At 42.4% G+C, this 19,831-nt stretch overlaps 1 long non-coding RNA gene and 1 other non-coding gene across 2 annotated transcripts; both read right to left on the minus strand.

The window, feature by feature from the left end:
- Positions 1-10,614: 10,614 nt before the first annotated feature.
- On the minus strand, positions 10,615-16,288 carry LOC136159737 (uncharacterized). The gene is made up of 3 exons (XR_010661506.1): positions 16,177-16,288; positions 15,493-15,659; positions 10,615-11,776 (listed from the first exon to the last, which is right to left on the minus strand). It is a non-coding gene; the product is annotated as an uncharacterized lncRNA (long non-coding RNA).
- A 1,754-nt stretch (positions 16,289-18,042) lies between these two features.
- LOC136156684 (U6 spliceosomal RNA) lies at positions 18,043-18,149 on the minus strand. The gene has a single exon (XR_010661172.1). It is a non-coding gene; the product is annotated as a U6 spliceosomal RNA (small nuclear RNA).
- Between the last annotated feature and the right edge of the window lie 1,682 nt (positions 18,150-19,831).

Raw genomic sequence — 19,831 nt, forward strand, 5'->3', positions numbered from 1 at the left:
TGGGTTGTTTCCATCTTTTGTCTGTAATGAATAATGTGACTATAGAAATTTGACCTTGACCTTGAACTTGAGCAGGCCAAACCCGTTGCCCCCTCAGTGTTTGCACTTGCTGTTCTCTCAGCCTGCAGCACGCCTGCCCTGGGTGTTTGCCTGCTTCTCCTTCCCTTCATTTGCATCTCCCCTCCAATGCCACCTCCCCAGAGGGGCCTTTTGTAATCATTCTATCTACATTTTAAGTATTATCCACCATCCTTCTCTGTCTTATTTCTCTGTTTGTTTTTTTCTCTGCCCTTCCTGGAAGTTATCATATTTGCCATATTTGCTTTGGATCTTTCTAAAATAAAGAATATAGACGAAGGTCCTTTCGTCCATCTTCCCCCAGTATCATTCCCTTTTCCTCCTCTGCCAAAGAAAACCAACTCTGGTCTCTCTGACTTCACATATTCTACTCATTTCTTCTACTCATTGTTTTTGTACTTCTATTACATATTGTTGTTGGTTACTCACTAAGTTGTGTTCGACTCTTTTGTGACCCCATTGACCGTAGCCCCGCCAGTCTCCTCTGTCCATGGGATTTCCCGGGCAAGAATTTTGGAGTTGCCATTTCCTTCTTCTTTTTTTTTTTCCATCTTTTTTTCTTTCTTTCTTTCTTTTTTCTCATTTATTTTTATTAGTTGGGGGCTAATTACTTTACAATACTATAGTGGTTTTTGTCATACATTGACATGAATCAGCCATGGATTTACATGTATTCCCCATCCCGATCCCCCGATTTCCTTCTTCAGGGGATCTTCCTGACCCAGGGATTGAGACTGAGCTTTCTGCATTGCAGGTGGATTCTTTACCACTGAGCTACCAGGGAAGACCTTCTATTACATATATGTAGGTGTAAACATCTGCCTTCTTTACTTAAGTATTTGTATACAGTTATTTATCATAGTGCATGTATCTCTCTATAATACATATGCATAAGCTTGTACATACATACTTACGTGTATATATGTATATATAGTCCATTCATTTTAATGGCTTCATGATATTTCAGCCATTGAAAATATCTCAGTTTATCTGGCCATTTATTAATGAACATTCAGGTTTCCTCTCTGTATATTGTGAACAATTCTTCAAGACAATATCTGTGCATGTCCTTTTGTACACATGCTGGAAGACTTTCTATAGGGTGTAAACCTGGGTCATGTGGGCATTGTGGGTCGCATGGTATTTCCATTTGCCCCTCAGAGCCACTCTCTCCTCCACGTGCGCTGACCTGTATGAATTGCACCAGTGAATTCCCTTTCCTTGCCGGCTTCCTGTTGGCCATTTGGCTAGTGGGCAGTATCATCAGGAAAGCAGGGTGGGTGAAGAGCGAAGTGAGATCTGAGCGTTTATCCTCCTGGCTTCCCTCCTGCTGGGTGTCTGTAAAGGGACAGCATTCCCCTCCCTGAGGCTCCCCAAGGCCGCTGCCCCTCGGGGCCTGGATCTGATGATACTCCTTTCTTTGTCCCTGAAGGCCTCAGGGCAGCAATGAAGTTCCCCAAACTCCCCACTGTTACTATCCTACTATTGCTTTTTAAAGTTTCCATTAACCCTATTCCTGTGTCTGTAAATAATCTTTTTATTTTTGGCTGAGTGCAGCATGAAGGATCTTAGTTCCCTGACTAGGGATCGAACCCATGTCCCCTGCAGTGGAAGCACAAAGTGACCATTGGACCGCCAGAGAAGTCCCTATAAAGAGTCCTTTCTTTAAACTCTCCGCAAAGACCCAGGCTGAGGGCACATCTTTTGTGCCAAGACGCTGACCAGTACCTATGAGATGTGCATTTTCCTCTTAACTACATGCTGATCAGTCACACTAACCTTCCAATCTTGATTTCTTCCAGGGGTCTGGTTGATGAAATCTTAGATATTTTCTATTTCCCCCTCTATTTCCTGTGAAGGAATCTCACCTACTTCATGAAGTCATGAAGGAGCTAATGCCTATGATTTCTAAGCACTGTCCTCATCCCTCAGTTGGCACACTGCTTCTCAAAATGTCTAATATGGTTGTTTTCCATTATGAATTATTAATTGGTTTTTCCTACGCATATGTCAAATGTCTTCAACTACACTATACTTCTCTTAAATGTAATTGACTTCAAACTCTGTTTTTTTTTTTTTTGTATTCATCTATATTACCTAAGTTCTGTGTACGAAGAGGTGCTCAGTTAGGATTTTAATGAATCAATAAATGAATTGACTGCACGAATATCACTAATCAAGAATTGGTGGGCTTCCCTGGTGGCTTGGTGGTAAAGAATCTGCCTTCCAATGCAGGAGACATGAGTTTGATCCCTGATCTGGGAAGATACCACATTCCATGGAGCAAGTAAGTCCGTGCACCACGACAATTGAACCTGTGTTCTAGAACCTGGTAGCCACAACTCCTGAAGCTGGAGTACCCTGAAGCCCATGCTCCACAACAAGAGAAGCCACTGCAATGAGAAGCCCGTGGACTGCAACTAGAGAGTAGCCTCCACTCTTCATAACTAGGGAAAGGCCTTTGCAGCAACAAAGACCCAGCACAACCAAAAATAAATATATAAATAAAAGTATTTTATTTTAATGTTAAAAAAAATTGGCAGTAACATGCAACCTGGTGATTTGAAGTCCTTTCTGCAGTTCTAGATGGATGTAATTTTCATTTTTCCTGCTTGTCTAATTTATTCTTATGTTAAATGTGTCCTGTTCAATGGCCTGTGTATCTTGGTTCTGAGAAGTATACATTTCAGAGAAATATACATAATGCCTATAAGTTTACTGTAGATATAAAATTGCCATTAAAATTTAAATATTCATATTTTCATTAAAGAAAAATTTCTTAGCAGTGAAAACGATGGTGGCACCCAGCTAGATTAATTAACAGGGATCAAGGGCTTCCATTCTCCACCCACTCCAATGTGAAAATCTGAGGTTCCTTTATCAACTTTGAAGTATCTGCTACCATCTGCAGACATCCTAAGGGAAATTGGCACAAAATAAATAGATTCATGCTATTTTTAACTCCAGTGGGGAGAAAAAAAAGACACGGAGAAATTAGGTTTCTCTATGTGAGAACAGGAAGAGAAATGTTTCTCAGAAGTCTGCCTAAGCAATGAGAAAAAAAATTAGTCCTTAACCTCATTCATGGTCACCCCAAATACAATGATACAATCATCTGTGTCTGACTAACATATACCCAGGACCTGAAATATCCTGGATCTTATGGCCTTCAAAATTCTTTTTTCTTTTCCTTTCCTTTGATTTGGGGCTTTAAGCTTTTCTTTTCTTTTCTTTTCTTTTTTTAATGAATCCCTGAGGAGCACTTCAACTGCATTTGTAAACAAATACTCAGATTTCCTAAGAGGTCAGGATGCATTATGTGGCAAGTAACAGAATGCTTGAGAATAATACCTTAGATCCTTGCTACTCAAAAGTGTGGTCCTTGAGGCATCATTTGGCCATTTAATGGAACTGCAGAAGCTAGGCTCCACCCCAGTCCTACTAAATCAGAAGGTGCATTTTACCAAGACCCCAGATGACTCATATGCACATTAAAGTTTGAGAAGCACTTGCTCAGACCAAAAAAGGGTTTATTATTTCTCATAGCAGACGTCTGGAGATAGATAATTCTGGGGTTTGTGAATTCACTTGCAAACTGATGTAGCTGATAACCCACACGCTTTCCAACTCTCTGCTTTCACGTCTTCCATGTGTTCTCTGTTGCCCTCCGATGTAACCCTTCATTCATTGTAGCAGAATGGGTGCTGCAGCTCCATCACGTCCTAGTTGAAAAGTAATCTCTCCTTGTGCTTTTTTTTTTTTTAAAGAAAAAATATATTTCCCAGGAGTTCCGCACCAGGCTTCTCCTTTGATTCACTGGCCAGAGCAGAATGATCAAGTAATCACTGGTAGTGGGCAAAGCCATTAATGTGGTGGCTTAGCTCAATCGTGGTTTATCCCCTGGAGATAGGGGAACTTTTCTCATCTGGACACCTGAACCCAATTGGGGTTCTCTTATCAAGGAGCATTCATCTGTGTCAGGTAAGCATCTTGTTCTTGTTGTTTAGTCAGAAGTTGTCTCCAACTCTTTTGAGACCCCGTGAACCGTAACATTGCCAGGGTCCTCTGTCCATGGGATCCCCAGGTGGGAATACTAGAGTGGGTTGTCACCTCCTCCTTCAGATGAACTTCCAGACCCAGGCATTGAACCCACATCTCTTCCATTGGCAGGTGGATACTTCACCACTGAGCCACCTGGAAAGCCTGTGGTAAGTACTAACCAATTATATTTCAGGGAAGCAAGCAGTATTAGCAGGCAGAAGTAACATGAGTTAATGAAGGGATGGAGGCATATGGGGAAAGTTCTAAACATGGAACTTTTTCTTATAAATGCTGAGGAGTGGTCGATAAAATCAAATCTGTATCATGTAACACATTTGAAAAACAACAACTGAATCTGGTGATCATAAAGTTACAAATAATCCTGATGATCAATAAAGTGTGGGATGTGAGCAGGAAAAAGATTATAGGACATTAAAGAGAGAATGAAGGGTGAGGAAATAAAAATAGCTGCTGTAAACAATTTTAAAAGTTTGCAAAAGAGAGTTCCCTGTGGCCAAGTGGTTAGGATTCTGGACTTTCACTGCCACGGTCCAAGTTCAATCCTTGGGTGGGGAGCTGGGATCCTGCAAGCCATGTGGCATGGCCAAAAAAAAAAAAAAAAAAAAAACAGTTTGCAAGGAAAGGAGAGAGGAATAGAGTGACAGTCAAGAAGTAACTGTCCATCCCTTCTATCAAGGGAAGGTGCTCTTGTCTGTCCCCTGCCCCCTCAACCCCCATAGCAGAGATCTGATAATGTGGAGAGGAGCATGAGTCAGTGAAAATGATGGAGATTGTTAGCAAAGACAGAGGTTAAGTCCTGGCTAACAGGAGACCTTGCTTGCCTCTGTGAAAGGACAGGCCTGTTGAGAAAAGAGACGTGGGGTTGATGTTAGGGCGGTGGTCCTCATGGTGCTGTCCCCGGATTTGCAGCACCTCCTGGGAACTTAGAAGGCAAATTCACTGGCCACACCTCAGACCCACCCACTCAGAATCTTCAGGGATGGGCTCAGCCATCTCTGTGTTAACACGCTCCACAGGTGAGTCTGATGCACGCTTGGAGTTTGAGAACCACCGTGCCAGGAAATTGTTTATACAGTATCTGCCTTCTGCGTGCCTCTGCAACTGAACTATTTGAGATCTTTCTGTCGGAAAATGTTTCCCCCTTTGTTCTTCACTGCTCACTCCAGCCAGGTAAACCTGTGGGCCCAGGTAGACATATTCTGAGGTGCTTCTGCCCCTGAGGAGGGTGTGCAGAACCCCAGACAGACTAGGAAGTCTTCCATGTAGCATCTTTGTTTCTGTTCCAGCTGGGCTGGTTACCCATGTTTCCTTTATTCTTACTCAGGCCCTTCTTGGGTTTAGAGAGAAAAGCTCATTGATTGTGTTATGTGCATCTCGGTTCCATGAATGAGTCTCCATTGCTAAACCATGGAAGTCTGTACTCCTGAGAATGGAAGGTCAAGGCTCCTGTGACTTTGCCTCTGCCCACTTCTTGACTATTTGCCAAGTCAGATCACACCCCACTTATAGCCTTTTAATGATTCCCTTGTGCCTATGGGACAAAGGTCACACTCTTTTTTTCTTTTTGGCCCCACCACACTGCATGTGGGATCTTAGTTCCCTGAGCAGGGATTGAACCTGCACCCCCTGCAGTGGAAGTACAGATCCTGAGGGGAACCTCTTCTGTTTGGCAAGAAGTATGTGGAAGGAACTGACAAAATTTCTTACAGAGTCCTAGTACCATTTGATCTGCTCGTAGACCTTTATAACCTGCCTACCGTAAGCCAGGAACTCTATTAGGTATAGGGATAAAAAGATGCTTTACAGAGGAGTAAAATATATTCTGGAAGAGATGACCAACAACACAGGTAATTTAAATCCAGTAATTTTTTTTTTTGGTAGCACCAGATCCTGCAGCATGCAAACTTTTAGTTACAGTATGTGGGATCTAGTTCCCTGACCAGGGATTGAACCCAGGCCCCCTGCATTGGGAGTGAGGAGTCTTAGCCTCTAGACCACCAGGGAAGTCCCTAAATACAGTAAAGGTAAATGCTATGACAAAAGTCTGGGTGGGGTGATGTAGAAGGACAAACAAAAGATGTTTAAGTCAAGGAAGGTTTCCTAGAAAAACTGGTTTAGTTCAGTTCAGTCTCTCAGTCGTGTCTGACTCTTTGTGACCCCGTGGACCTCAGCACACCAGGTTTCCCTGTCCATCACCAACTCCTGGAGCTTGCTCAGGCTCATTCCATCAGGTTGGTGACGCCATCCAACCATCTCATTTTCTGTTGTCCCTTCCTTCCTGCCTTCAATCTTTCCCAGCATCAGGGTCTTTTCCAATGAATTAGTTCTTCTCATCAGGTGGCCAAAGTATTGGAGCTTCAACTTCAGCATCAGTCCTTCCAATGAGTATTCAGGACTGATTTCCTTTAGGATGGACTGGTTTGATCTCCTTGCAGTCCAAGGGACTCTCAAGAGTCTTCTCCAACATCACAGTTCAAAAGCATCAATTTTGAAACTCGTACCTATACTTTAGAACATAATCTTGAAGGAAAAGTAGGAAGTAGCTTAGAAAAAACAAAAGGTAGAGGTATGTGTTTCTGACTAAAGGATAGCATTGTCGAAGATAGGGGGTGAAAACAAGACAGCAGAGACAGGACAGAGATTCTCTGAAGCTGGAGTGGGGAGTGGCAGATCAGGGAGCTGATGACGGAGCTAGTGGGTGACTGGCCATCTGGCTTTCCCCAGAACTCAGTTTCAGCACAGAAAGTCCCTGCTGCCTCACTTCTGGGCAAACCAGGGTAGGTGTTCACAGTAGGATGGGAGCCAGAAAGCAGAAGATCCCGAAAAGGAATTCACACTTGATCCATCAGGATGGAACAGTCACTGGAGGCAAGAGGATATGCCTGGGAACATCTTCTGGGGGCTCGGACAGTAAAGAATCTGCTTGCAAGCCAGGAGACCTGGGTTCGACCCTGGGTCGGGAAGATCCCCTGGAGGAGGGAATGGCTACCCACTCCAGTATTCTTGCCTGGAGAATCCCATGGACAGAGGAGCCTGGCGGGCTATAGTCTGTGGGGTCACAAAGAGTCTGACATGACTGAGTGACTGTCACTTTATAGGTCTGCATTTACAAGAATGGGGCCCAAGTGGGCTAACCCTCCGCAGGGAAGGGCAAGTAAACTCAAGATTCCTGGCTTTGGCTGTCCCACACAAATGGGAAAATCAACACACACATAAAGAGACAGTGTTAAAGACAAGGGAGAAAAGGCAGGAAGCCAGGGAGGGAGCATAAGACTTGAATTCTGGAGTTGGGAGTTCGTTGTTTCCACTTACTCAGACCGGCTCTGTGAGCTTCAGTTTCTACATCTATGAAATGGGATAATACCTACCTCTTTGTTTTGTTTTGATGATCAAACAAGAGAGTGTGTATGAAAAGGTTTGGTGAGCTATAAAGCACTATATGAGTATTACTAATAGGGCTCCTATCATCCTCACAATGTGTCCAACCACATCAACCCTGAGAGTGCGATTTTGGTCGTAATTGCATCGCCTTGCTTCCTGCTCTTCCCTAGCACTGAGTCATCATCAACAACTCTTGCAAGTCAGCTGGCTTCAGAGGGGTTTAGAGTTGATGGGGAGAATTGCTGAAGAAGAAGTAGTTCAGATTCTTTCTCTTCTTCCTCCAACAATAAACATTCAAACCTGGTAAAGTGCAATTAAAAAGGACAAGAATGGAATTCAAAAAGATACGTGCACCCCAATGTTCATAACAGCACTATTTATAATAGCCGAGATACAGAAGCAACCCAAGTGTCCGTCAACACTTGAATGGATAAAGATATGGTATATAGGATGGATGAAGATCTGTGACAACCTAGAAGGGTGGGTTGGGGGGGATGGGAGGGAGGCTTGGGAAGGAGGGGACATGGGTGTACCTATGGATGATTCTTGTTGATATATGACAGAAAACCACAAAATTCTGTAAAGCAATTATCCTTCAATTAAAAAAAAAAAAGATGAGATATATATAGACAATGAAATACTACTCAGCCATTTAAAATTTTGCCATTTGCAGCAACATACATAGACTTGGAGGGCATTATGCTAAGTGAAAGCTCAGAGAAAGACAAATACTGTATATATCACTTATATGTGGAATATAAAAAATACAACAGACTGGTAAATGTGACAAAAAGGAAGCAGATTCCCAGAGACAGAGAACAAACTAGTGATTAGCAGTGTGGGGAGGGAAAAGGGGAGGGGCAGCATAGGGGCAGGGAAATTAGAGGTGCAAACTTAGGTATGAAATAAACTACAAGGATATCTTGTACAACTCAGGAAATACAGCCAAAATTTTATAATAACCATAAATAGAATGTAACCTTTAAAAATTGTGAATCACGATATTATACACCTGTAACTTGTATAATTTTGTACCGCATTTATGCATGCTAAGTCACTTCAGTCGTGTCTGACTCTTTGTGGCTCTGTGGACTATAGCCCACTAACGTTCCTCTGTCCATGGAATTCTCCAGGCAAGAATACTGGAGTGGGTTGCCATGCCTTCCTCCAGGGAATCTTCCCGACCTAAAGGGATTGACCCCACGTCTCTTTATGTCTCCTGCATTGGCCAACAGGTTCTTTACCACTAGTGCCACCTGGAAAACCCACAGCAACTATACTTCAATTAAAAAAAAGAGAGAGCAAGAGTGGGGTGTGGGGAGAGAAAGGAATGGAAGAGATTTGTTCTAGATCTCCAAATACCATTCTAAGGGTTGATAGCAAGTTGACATCAAGTCAGATCACACCCTGCTTATGGCCTTTTAATTATTCCCTTGTGCCTATGGGACAAAGTTTGCTTTTTTTTTTTTTTGCCACACCATGCAGTATGTGGAATATCAGTTCCCCAAATATGGATCCAACCCATGCCCCCTGCAGTGAAAGCACGGGGTCTTAACTGCTGGACCATGAGGGAAGTCCCTTGTTTTTGATCTGGCCCCTATTTACCTCTCCAGGTTCTCTTTAGTCCTTCCTCCATGTACTGCATTCCAACCACAAGCAACTGCTAAACACAGTGAAATCCCTCCTGGTTCCTTCTGGCTTGTGCTGTCCTTGTGCTGTCTCTCTCCCTGACTTTCCTCCTTGACTTCCACTATGGGTTCACATGCTACCTCCAGCGTGAAGTCCTCCTTGGTTCCCCAGGCAAAGTCAAGCATCAGTGACCCTGTATGACCTTGGGTGGATGAGAGCATTGCGCTTTCTGTCACTCTGGCTTTTACACCCAGATGAACCATTTGTGGCAAGGCACAAGAGATACCCTGCAGTGGGTTGTGAAAGCCCACTCCAGATTCTGGAGTGGCTTTATAGATTATATATAGCTATAAAGATGTGGCTATATAGCCACATAAAGAAGTGGCTATATAGATTCTGGAGCCAAATGACCTGGTAGCAGGACCTTCGAACCAAACTCTTGGTCTCTCAGTATGCACATATGTAAAATGGGGATGACAATATCAGTAATCATATCATAGGGCAGTCATAGGGATAAAGTGAATTCATGCATTAAAAAAACACAGAGGAAAAAAACACACAGAGAACAGCACCTGGCACATAGTTGTTAGCTCTTGCTATTAATCTCACACTCTCTTCCTTGTGAAATGGGGATAAAACTCACTGGAGAGAGTGGATATGAGAATTACTCAGGATGGCTTAGAGAAGATGCTCGATAAATCTGTTACTTGCCCTTTTGGATCTTGCCACTTGTATTATAATGTTTTATTTCAACCACTAAAATCTCTTAGCTTCTCCAGGAAAGAGAAAGCTTCATCCATCATTGTGTTCTTAGCATCTGATGCACACTAGATGCTCAAGAAATGTTTGGCCAATGAATTGACAAAAATATATGGGAAAACCCAAAAGAGTTTTAATGGCCTCTTAGCTATATCCAGAAAGGTCACAAAATAGTCATTTAACCCCTAAAAATCTGTGTCTTTATGAATCTGTGTACAAGTCATAGTTTGAATATGTATTTTTTTTGTTTGCTTTTTAAATTTTTACAATATTGTATTGGTTTTTGACATACAATAACATGCATCAGCCATAGTTATACATAGGTCCCCTCTCTCTGGGGCCACCCTCCCCTCTTCCATCCCACTCCTTCAGGTCATCACAGAGCACCAGACTGCGCTGTGTGTGTGATACAGCAGCGTCTCACCAGTTATCCATTTCACACGTGGTAGTGTAGATATGTTGATGTTACTTTCTCCATTTGTCTCATGCCCTCCCTCCCCCACTGTCCCTTCTCTATATCTGGGTCTCCATTCCTTCCCTGCAAATAGGTTCATCAATACCATTTTTTCTAGACTCCATATATACATGTTAGTTAAGATATTTGTTTTTCTCTTTCTGACTTACTTCACTCTGTATGACAGGCTCTAGTTTCATCCACTTCATTAGAACTGACTCTAACTCGATCCTTTTTATGGCTGAGTAATATTCCACTGTACATATGCTCTACATCATCTTTATCCATTCATCTGTCAATGGACGTGTAGGTTTCTTCCACATTCTGGCTATTGTAAGTAGTGCTGCAATGAACTTGGGGTACATGTGTCTTCTAGAAGTGTGGTTTTTCTTGGGTATATGCCCAGTAGTGGGGTTGCTGGGTCATATGGTAGATTTTGCAGATGAGTTTTAAATTGTTTTTTGTGTTTGTGTTTCTTCATATCTTGTCCCTCCTTTGTCTTCTCTGTATTCATTTTGGGCAGGGTTTCTCAAGCCAGCAGTAACAATTCTTTGTTGTGGAGACTGTCCTGTGACCGTAGATATTTAGCAACATCCCTGGCTTCTACCCATGAAATTCCGGTAGCATCTGCCACCCTTAGTTTTGACAACCTACAATGTCTCTAGGCAGTGCTGAAAGCTTAGAGGGGGAGTGGAACCTATTTCCTTTCCCTGCCATTGAGAACGACTGATCTTGGGAAACATTTTCAGATATAGCAAATTTTGGTAGCCTGATTTTTCTCTCTTTATCTCCAAGGCAAAAAGCTGGTTGATATGCCTCCAAAGGGGATAGAGTCTAACAATGGTGAAGGAGAATTTGTCCTTCCCTGAAGACAGAATTCTTCCCGCTTCTCACTCTCAGAAATGGCACAAAGGTGGAGAGGAGGTTGGGAGCCTGTTTTATTTACCCATATATGCCCCCCAAAATAGCAAGTGCATATTTCTTTCACTTCAGTTTGTGGGAAAACTGCAAGAATGCAGTGTTTTACAATTCAGATTAACGCAAAAAACACATCAGGCTGTCTGATTTTTCTGGGAGCCAGAAGAAGGAGAGGGGCTTCATTCTGAAATAGTTGCAGAAAACACTTTTCAGCATCAGAAAAACTTTTTTACAGCATGAAAGAAAAATGCGTATGTTGAAAAAGAACATGAATGCTAAAAACACATTGTTCCTATAAATCCTTGACTCTGAGACACAGTTCATAATGCTGCATAACTAATAGTACCATTTTAAAGCTATTTAAGCCGGGAAATTTGTTATCAGGTGACTCATACGTGTGGGGAAATCCAGTTCACCTGTGCCAAAGATGAAAGCAAGTGATTAGGCATTTAAATGTTGAGATTCCATTCAGTCTCGTAAATGAACTGCAGTAATCTAGGATGAGGAGAAAAGAAAGGGGGTAGTTACTCATCACGTTAAAAAATGTTCAAGGGCTCTTTGGATTTAAATAATGAAACCTTATATTTATGACACATTATATTTATAACACATTTATCTTTCAAATAGTGTAAGTACTTTTATTTCTTTTTATTTTGAAACATCCAAAAAGTTTTAAATAAAAGTTAAGTACAATACAAAGAGGGGTTTCCCTGGTAACTCAGCTGGTAAAGAATCCACCTGCAGTGCAGAAGACCCCAGTTCGATTTCTGGGTCAGGAAGATCTCCTGGAGAAGGGATAGGTTACCCAGTCTGGTGTTCCTGCCTGGAGAATCCCACGGACAGAGGAGCCTGGTGGCCTATGGTCCATGGGGTCGCAAAGAGTCAGACATGACTGAGCAACTAATACAACACAGCACAATACAAAGAATGTTTCATCCTTCACCATTTGAAAGGAAGTATGGGTCTGATGCCCCAACATCCCTGAGTACTTTTTCGTGTTATTTCCTACAAATAAGGACTCTCTCCTACATAACTGCAAGGCAACCATTAAAACCAAAAAATTAATGCTGATACATGTGTGCTTGCTCAATTGAGTCCAACCCTTTGTGACCCCATGGACTGTATCCCACCAGGCTCCTCTGTTCATGGGATTTCCCAGGCAAGAATACTAGAGTGGGTTGCCATTTCCTCCAGGGGATTTTCCCAACCCAAGGGCTGAACCAGAGTCTCCAGCATCTCCTGCATTGGTAGGTGGGTTCTTTTTTTTTTTTTTTAAGTCTTTATTGAATTTGTTACAATATTGCTTCTGTTTTATGTTTTGTTTTTTGTTTTTTTTTTTTGGCTGTGAGACATGCAGGATCTTAGCTCCCCAACCAGGGACCGAACCTGCACCCTCTGCATTGGAAGGTGAAGTCTTAGCCACTGGACCGCCAGGGAAGTCCCCGTAGGTGGATCTTTACCACTTAAAACATGACTACTGCCTAATTCTCCACATCCACACAAGTGTCACCAAATATCTCAATAAAATCTTTTCTAGCAACAAGATCTGGTTCAGAATCACACATGGCGTTGAATTGTCATGTCTCTCCCGTCTCCCTGGAATAATTCCCTGGACTTTCGTTGACTTTCTTGACCTTGGGACTTGTGAATAAAATGGTCTAGTTCTTTTGTAACTTGTCCCTTAGTTTGGAGCTTTACTGGTGTTTCCCACGTATATCATATGAGTGATGCCACTTTCTTCCTATTATATCCTGTTGGGTGGTTCACAATTTCAATTTGTCCCACCTTTAATGATGTTTCCTTTGATCCTTTGATTAAGGTGGTTGCAAGGCATATTCTCTGTGAATATATTCTTTTTTTTCTTAGACCTGTAAACATCCCATTCTTCATCAAATATTGCTGTATTCATTTATTTATGTCTGTTCTTAAATTTTCTTATTTATTTTTTTAATGAGTGATAATATTTCCTGTCCTTTAAAAAATTTAAAAAAATTTTTAGCTACACCATGTGCCTGGAGAATCCCATGGACAGAGGAGCCTGGTGGGCTACAGTCCATGGGGTCACAAAGAGTTGGACACGACTGAATGACTAACACACTACGCAGCATGTGGGAACTTAGTTCCCCAGCTAGGGCTCAAACCCATGTTCTCTGCATTGGAAGCTTAGGGTGTTATTCACTGTACTACCAGGGAAGTTTCCCTGTCATTTTAAATTCTGATGCTCAAATTGTTGTTGATGCCACCAGTGGAAGTCTCTTCAAGCTGGTATCCCTGTCCTTTTGACATGTTCATTTGACATCATCCCTTAAGCCCTTCCTTGCTTTCTGTCCCAACAAGATGTTCCAGACTCATAATTTCCCTGCCTCAAATGTGAGATCAGCCATTTCTCTAGGAAGCTCTGGTTCCTTTTAAAGGAAAATTGTGATTTAGATGCCAAGATCTTGACACTAACTGTGCTCATTTCTACTAGACTCTCACTGCTCCCAGGTCTGCTGTGATGGCTATAAATATGTGTCACTCGATCTCCTGCTACGGGAAGCATACTTGACTGACACCCCCAACTACTCCGGAAATCAAATTCTCCTCTTTCCCAGGTTTTGTTGTTGCTTGCTGTGGGTCACAGTTGTTTGTTGAGTGACTTTCCTAAACTACTTTTGTAAAGGTCATTTTCTTTGTCTTGCGGGGTCTCTGAAGTCTCTGTCTCTTTATCCTGGTGGTCAACTGATGGGTTAACAGACTTTCTGAAACTCCTGGAGTCAAAATAAATAAATAAGCCCTCTCCAGGTCTTTGCAAATTGGCTGTGTTGCAGCCAATGCTTCAGTGCTTAGCCAGGCCATTTGTAACTTGGCTTTAGCCTTCACTCTCGCTTGTGCTAAGCCTGAAGGTCAGCCAGAGGTGAAACTGTGTGGCCTTACCAGGTCTTTCCTGAGGACACGTCCTGAGCATGTGTAGAATGTTCCTGATTCCCCTGAATATACAGAAGCTTTTCAAACTATTATTCCCCAAGTATATCAATCCTCAGTTTTTCCTCCCAGGTTTCTACATGTCCATGGTTTGTCCCATCTCTGCATGTTTTTGAAGAATCTCCTCCAGGCAACCACTTCTCTTCATTAAGAGGGTCCTGAGATAGGTGGTGCAAAGGCAAGTCCTTTGCTTCAGTCCTTCAGGGAACCTCCAAACAGGTCAAAACAGGAAAAACACATTTCCTAGAGTGCAGAGTACCCTCTGGGCTCTTCAGAACAAGGAACCCACTCGGGGAACATTGGGTGCTGATTTCTAGAATTCTGCTACACCAAGGAGGCAAGACGGGGCAAGGGTAAATGAAATGTGACAAATGCCACTCCTCTCCCACGTTTCAGGGGCCCTTTTCCTGATTAAGCATTTGCTCATCTGCTGTAAACCCCCAACAACCTCCTAAAATTCTGATGAAGTTGCTTCTGACAGTTTCTGCCAGGTTTTTCTCAGTGTGTCTGGAAAGAGACAGGACCCTAAGAGAACGACTCTACCATTTTCATTGACTTTGGCAGCAGTACATCTCCCTTGTGTTTGTAACTCCTTTTCCAGTCGTTAGAAACGTGGCTTCCATTATCCTTAATGTGTTTACTTACTTGATCAATTTCTCTGTGCATGTATGCTTAAGTGACTTCAGTCATGTTCGATTCTTTGCAACCCCATGGACTATAGCCCGCCAGGCTCCTCTATCCATGGGATTCTCCAGGTAAGAATACTAGAATGGGTTGCCCTACTCTCCTCCAGGGGATCTTCCGGACCCAGGGATTGAAACTGTATCTCTTATGTCTCCTGTTTAGGCAGGCGGGATCGTTATCACTAGCACCACCTGGGAAGCACCAGTTCCTCTGTATGTACCCAGGATTCTAACTTCACCGTTATCCCCATCCCTGTGTGAACATCCTCTTCTCTGCTCTGACTCTGGTTCCCTATGGCCGGGGTACCCTCTACTGCAGATGTCGTCTGCTTCTGCTGGGACTAAGTACTTTATTCACTGTTCATGGTTTAATTTTATTAGTTTTATTGGGGTTTATATAGCTGATCTTGAAATAAGAAAAACTACTACTAGAAACAAAGTATAATTCTTTTCAAATTCTCATGAATTCCTCTTAGGTATGCCCCCCAGTGCTCTTATGGTATAGCTAGGAACAAATATGATTTCCACTGAGTGACAGGAAAATACAGGAAGAAGGCCACTCACCATGGTACCCACAAAATTTATGAGACCCAGTTGCAGCAGCACCCTCTGTGATGTTGGGGAATTCTTGGTCAGCACCCTCGTCCATGCCTTCAGCAGTTTTCCCAGATCTTCATTACTTTCCTCAAGCCCCCACTATATTCTTTCTAACTTCACTCTGAAGAGATTAACTTTGCAAAAAAAAAAAAAAAAAAAAAGATTAACTTTGCTTTTTGTTTGTTAAGCAAATACAGGCAAACAAATGTCAACTTCTCTCAGTGTTGGTCTCCACTCTCCCCTAAACCTACTAACAGCCACCAGGGGCAGACTGAAGTTTTGTGGTGGCTGAGCAGATACAACTGGAGAAGGGAGAACTTTAAAAAAAAAACGGATGCAAAAATAGTTACCTTTGCAAAGTTTGTAAAAACACGTGAACATGTTAAATCTTTGCCAGGGTCCCTCCGAGGGCCTCTGGAAGACGTCTATGGAAAATGGGCGTGGGAGGAGGGGAGCTGGGGCTTCAGCAACCTTAGATAGGCACACACATTCTCCCCTGGATTCTTCTTTTACCCAGAAGTGGCCCTCCTCCCCATCCCTCCTCCCCCTCCTCCCTCCTCCCTCCTCCCCTCTCCCCTCCCCCTCTTCCCTCCCCCATCTCCCCCTCCCTTCCTCTTTCCTCTCCCCCTCCTCCTCCCCCCATCCCTTTACCTTCCCTTCTTCCCCATCCTCCTCCTGGTTCTCCTTCCATCCCAGGGCCACCCACTCTGTCAAGCTCCAGATCTTCTGGGAAGCCTCTGATTCACTCTTTCTTTTCCTCCTTTATTGAATCACCCACTTCAGGTTATAAATGTGACCCTGTTCCTCTTGAACTTAAAAACAAAGTAGCCAATCAATCCTAACAGTGTCAACCACCCCTACCCCCCCCCACTAGCGCCCCCACACCCCCAGTTTCTCCATCTCCAAATTCCTTTCTAGCCACCCAATTTGCTCCCTTGCCTTTAACAACAAAATTCTGGGAAAACCACTGGCCTCTCTCCCTGTTCCCCATTCGTTTCCCAATTCATGGCACTCTTCCTTTGGCTCTCATAACTTGGCTGAAATAGGTCTGAGTAAAGTCATCAATGGCTATTTTGTTCACTTTAAGTTTATTAGTGATTAAAAAAAACAACAACAACCCAAGCAGTAGAATTAAAGAAGTAATGGTCCTCCTAGCATCTCAAACAGTGAAGTGTCTAGAATAGAATTAAGTTTCCCATTACCTCCACTAAGTACATGCCTCAGAATGCCTACTCTAAATGATTTCATGTTTAGAAATTGTTACTTCTCCTTACTTTTTGCTTTGTTCATCCATATCTAAAGCAAACACATATACAATTACATAGGATTTGTCTCTCTCTCTCCTTTTCCTTTCTCCTTCCCTTCATTCCTTCTTTTCTTCAGAACATAAATCCCATTGTGTCGAATCTTCTATTATTTCTCTTCAATTAATAATATATCACAGCTACACTTACAAACCAACAGATACAAATCTATAGAATTCGTTTTGATGGTTGTATAGTACCCCACACTAAAGATACACTGTTTTGTCTTTTTAAAAAATATGTATTTATTTAGCCAAGTCAGGTCTTAGTTGTAACATACCGGCTTAGTAGTTGTGATGGCATATGGGCTTAGTTGCCCCACAGCATGTGGGATCTAAGTTCCCTGACCAGGGATCAAACCTATGTCTCCTGCATTACAAGGCAGATTTTAAACCACTGTACCATCAGGGAAGTCCCAGGATATACTGTTGTTGATTCAACTATACTCTGTTGGAGTGCATTCAGGTTCTTTTGACTAGGCTGAAGCATATAAAAGTGCCACTTTTGTAGGCTTTTTTTTTTTTCCTATTACATACAATGTTATAATAAATATCTATATTTGTGTATCTCTATGATCTTTTCTTTCTGCCGATAAATTCCAAGAAGTGGAACTGTAGTGTTAAAGGTGTATATATTTTACTCCTAGATTGCTTCCCTAAAATGGTCACATAATGTATGTTCCCATCAACAACCTTTTGGGAAGTTATATGTCACAATGACCTCTTTTCAGTGCTTCTCTTAGCAGACTTCACAGTAAACTGTACAGTCGGCCCTTGGTATCTGCAGGGGTTGATCTTAGGATCCCCCTGGACACCAAAACCTTGGTATGCTCAAGTCCATTATATAAAGTGGTGTAGTATTGTCAGCCTTCCACATCCCTGGTTCTGCTTCACCATCCTCTCCAGGGTTGGTTCAATCTGGATGCAGAGCCCAGAATACAGAAGGCCAACTGAGCTTCCCTAGTGGCTCAGTCGGTAAAGAACCTGCCTGCAATGCAGACCAGGGTTCGATCCCTGGGTCAGGAAGATCCCCTGGAGAAGGAAATGGCAACCCACTCCAGTATTCTTGCCTGGAAAATTCTAATCCCATGGACAGAAGAAGCTGGTGGGCTATAGTCCACGGGGTCACAAGAGTCAGGCACAATGTGGTGACTAAACCACCACTGTGTTTGCTATTGTTAATCACTTTTTATCCTGGCTTCGCTTTTTTTTTTTTTAATATGGAACGCTTCACGAATCTGCGTGTCATCCTTGTGCAGGGGCCATGCTAATCTTCTCTGTATCATTCCAATTTTAGTATATGTGCTGCCAAAGTCAGCACCTGGCATCAATTTCAACCAGTTTTCCACTTGCCTCTTTCTGTCTCTTGCCCTAACCTCTCCCATCCAAGTATTAACCAGGCCTAACTCTGCTTAGCTTCCAAGATCTGCCATGGTTCTGCCAAGATTTACTTGTCTAGTCACACTAAATGTTCTGTTCTCTCCTTAGGGAAGTTTATGGTTTCAACTATATCATCTTTACACTCAGCCTGCCAATGAGTTGACCCCAAGTTGACTTCACCTGAACTGGAAAAGCATTTCCCTTCCTGAAGATGTCTTACAATCATTATCCAGAAAATTGTGGTAATAACTTCTTGATTACTATTTAATATTCTATCGTATGTCCCCTGGATTGTGTGGTGTACATGCTCCACAATCACCAATGACAGCGGTGTTCTCCATTCCTCTCCCAAGTCTAAGCTTCTATATTGAAACAGTCTCCTGGAGGGCGTGGCGAAAAAGGAACCCTCCTGCACTGTTGGCAGAAATGTAAGTTAGTGCAGCCACTATGGAGAACAGCATGGAGGTTCTTCAAAAAACAAAAAATAGAGCTACAAAATGATCCGGCAATCCCACTCCTGGACATATATCCAGAGAAAAGCATAATTTGAAAATATACAGGCAGCCCAATGTGCACTGCAGCACTATTTACAATAGCCAAGACATGGAAACAAACTAAATGTTCAGAGGAGTAGATAAAGAAGATGTGGTAAATATATACAATGGAATATCACTTAGCCGACTTTGGAACCCCATGGACTGTAGCCCACCAGGCTCCATGGAATTCTCCAGGCAAGAATACTGGAGTGGGTTCCCATTCCCTTCTCCAGGGGATCTTCCTGACCCAGGGATTGAACTCAGGTCTCCTGCAATGCAGGAAAATTCTTTACTGTCTTTACCACTAGGAAGTCCTAAAAAAAAAGAATGAAACAATGCCATTTGCAGCAACATGGGTGGACCTAGGGATTGTCATACTGAGTGAATTAAATCAGACAAAGACAAATATCATATGATATTGCATGACGGAGCAACTGAACTGATGGCTTATATGTAGAATCTATTTAAAAAAAAAAAGAAACAGAAGCAGAACTATAGATCTAGAAACCAACTTATGGTTACCAGGAGGTATGTGGGGGGATAAACTGGGAGACTGGGATGGACATATACACACTATTATATAAAATAAATAACTAATAAGAACCTACTATATAGCACAGGGAACTCTACTCAATACTCTGTAATTGCCGATAACGGAAAAGAATCTAAAAAAGAGTAGATATATGTATAACTTATTGACTTTGCAGTATATCTGAAACTAACATTACATTACAGGTAAACCAACTATACTCCAATAAAAATTTAAGAAAAATAGAACACCACATTTTCCTGGATAGCTGCAGCTTGGTGTTTTAGAAACACCGCCAGTATAAAAGGCCCATTGTTGAACTTACCATCAGCCCCTCTTGAAATGCTCCTTATGTATTTCTTTTCTTAGTAAATAAGACTGCCATTCACTGGGATGCATAATTTAGAAACCTGAAAATTCATCCTAGTCTGCTTCTGTCTCTCTCAATTCACATCTGATGGGTCACCAAGTCCTGCAGTTTTGATCTCATGTTCCTGAAATCTACCACCCCTTTTGCAACTCCACTGCTGCTATCCTGACCATCTCTTTCATAGACTA

The sequence above is a fragment of the Muntiacus reevesi genome, chromosome 1 (assembly GCF_963930625.1).
Source record: "Muntiacus reevesi chromosome 1, mMunRee1.1, whole genome shotgun sequence".
Classification (NCBI taxonomy): Eukaryota; Metazoa; Chordata; class Mammalia; order Artiodactyla; family Cervidae; genus Muntiacus; species Muntiacus reevesi.